Raw genomic sequence first — 2,941 nt, 5'->3', positions numbered from 1 at the left:
TCGACTCCCGGTCTCCCCGCATGCCTAAGTGTCCCTGAGCAAGACACTGAACCCTGAATTGCTCCTGGTGGCTTGACTAGCACCGGTGCATGGCAGCCTGTCGTCATCGGTGTGTGAATGTTGTGTGTGAATGAGTGAATGGTGTATCATCTCTGTAAAGCGCTTTGGCCAGTGTAACACACTGTGAGAAAGCGCTATATAAAATACAGTCCATTTACCTGGTGTAGCTGCAGGATGAAAGGCTGGTGCTGTTCCTTGAGCTGAGGGAGTTCTACAGTTCCTCTGCTGCCGTGTGTATCGAAGCGTGCAAAGAAACTATTCAGAGTGTCAGGGAGGTTGGGATCATGGTTTGACCTGCTGGTTGTTGCCTCTGTAGTCTGTTATTGTTTTGATGCCTCTCCACATACTCTGTGTTGTTATTAATGAAGTGCCCCTCAATGCGCTGTTTGTACCTGCATTTGGCCAGCCGGATGCCCTTCTTTAGTTCCTTCTGGGCCCTGCTATAGGCCAGCCTGTCACCTGATCTGAAGGCAGCATCCCGAGCTTTGAGCAGATGTGACACTGTACTGTCCAACAATGGTTTATGGTTTGGAAAAAACCCTGATGGACTTTGTAGGTAGGACAGCATCAGTACAGAACTGCACATAGTCCAAAACAGCTGATGTATAAGCCTCCAAGTCTGAGCCCTCTTTGAACACCCCCCAATCAGTATGTTCAAAACAGTCCTGTAATTCTGAAGAAGCCTCCTCCATCCACACCTTAACTGTTTTGGTGATTGGTTTTGTCCTGCAGATCAGAGGTTTATATGCTGGGATTAGCTCCACAGAGATGTGATCTAACATGCCCAGGTGTGGAGCTGCTATGGCCTTGTATGCTCCCCGGATATTGCAATAAACCTGATCCAGGATGTTATTGTCCCTGGTTGAAAAATTGATGAATCTATAGAATCTGGGAAACACTGCTTTAAGTTCCATATGGTTAAAGTCTCCAGCCACAATCACAGCTGCTTCTGGGTTTGCGTTCATCTGCCTGCTGATCACGCAGTACAGCTCCTCCAGTGCTAATTTTGTGTTAGTTCACGGTGGTATATAGACGGCTACAATCAGGATTGAGCAAATCTCTCTCACCATTTTAAAAGGTCTGCATTTCACTGCCAGATATTCCAAGTCAGGGGAGTTGCAATGATGGTCATAGCTGTGCACCAGAAGTTGTGGATGTACAGCGCCAGACCTCCACCTCTCTGTTTAGCAGATGCTGCAGTCCTGTCTGCTCGAAACAAGGAGCGTCCCTCCAGCTCCACCGCAGCGACCGGGATGTTGTCATCCAACCAGGTTTCAGTTATAATTGCCACACAGCTGCCCTTCCTCCGTGAGACGATCCGCAGCTGAATCTCATCCATTTTGTTGGTTAGTGACCTGGCGTTTGTGGGGAAGAGACTAGGGAGCTCCGGCCTGTGTGGGTTAGCATGTAGCCTAGCACGCAGGCCACTTCTCTTACCCCTCTTTTGTTTACGGTGTCGCCTCCGTCTCCTTGGCCACAAAGGGGGGGATGGTGAGAGCCGTAGTGGTCTGGTGTAACTCTGGTGGAATAAAGTCCGGCTTTGTGGATGCGTAAAATTCGTATTGTTTCCCTATTGTAAAACAATCTCCCTCACAGATTTACCACAGAAGTGGAGAGCACAGAGACACTTCTAGATACCTCCCTGAAATGGTAAGGGAAAGGAGGTAGGGGTTTGGGATATAGCAGAGAATCTTTTTTGTGGCTTGTTTAGGGATATATTAACATTTATTTAAGTCCATTTTATAATAAATATACCGCATAAGGTACATTGTATATATGATAATATTTTTGCATCTATGACATTTATGACAAAACAAGATTTTCTGTGACAGAAAAAGATAACTCAAGGCTTGCATACAAGCTTTTGTTAGAACTTTCACATTTTGGCCCAATCCCATTTCTTATTTTTTAGCCCTACCCCTCTTTTTTAGGTGTGTAGCATCAACTGCAGATAACCACTCAGTTTTGAGTCTGCCACTGAAAACCCTCCTTTTGAAGGGCTGTGTATGTCATGTTCCATCCCTGGCTTCCTATTAGAGATTTATTTTGAAACAGTCTCTGTGCTTTTCACTGTCTCACTTTTCCCAGTTTCACTGTGCCAATGAGCAGCTGATTTGGGTCACATGTGGCTTGTTTGATGTCTATTTAACCAGTTGCCACTCTTCTTAGGGTCAGATAGTCTGTTGCCTTCACCAAACCTGTATCTTGCCTGCCTGTACATCAATTTCCTGACCTGTTACCTGCCTGCCTGTATCTCCTCTTTCCTAGTTGCAGTCCTGTTGGCCATTCTGACCCTGATACCTGTTGCAAATGCCAGACTGGGTTTCTCTGCTGTATGCCTGGTTATTCTCCCTGACCCTGCTCCACCCTGCCTGCTGTCGATATAGTTCCTCCATCCTGACTGCAGTTACCTGTTGTTAATGCCAGACTTGTTTTCTGCCTTGTTGGTTCCTCCCTGCCTGCTCAGCTCTCACCATGCATCAATGTTTTTGGTCACCCTGGCCACTAGCCTAGTTGTGGTCCTGTCCGGCCATTCTCTGTTACCTGTTGCTGAGGCCAACCCTGTTATGTATCTCATCGGGCCTCGGAATCCTGCCAGAGGAGCTGGAACACATTGCCTGGGAGACTGCCTTACTGAACCTGTTGCCACCATGATCTGGCCCTGGATAAGCAGCAGGAAATGGAGTGGAAAATGGAAGTGCACATCATTTGTAGCCTTTATATGTTTCATACATTTTTGCTTTTCACATTTGCACCTTTCAGGACAGTGTTCAACCAAATAATGAGTGTGTCATAAAATCTCAACAAACATTATGCCAATGACAAATATCATTTTGATTAAACCAAAAATATCTTCAACAAAAAAGAAACAAATCCTCTA

Source organism: Monopterus albus, unplaced genomic scaffold, assembly GCF_001952655.1.
Source record: "Monopterus albus unplaced genomic scaffold, M_albus_1.0 scaffold430.1, whole genome shotgun sequence".
NCBI lineage: Eukaryota > Metazoa > Chordata > Actinopteri > Synbranchiformes > Synbranchidae > Monopterus > Monopterus albus.
Note: the sequence above shows the minus strand (reverse complement) of the source record.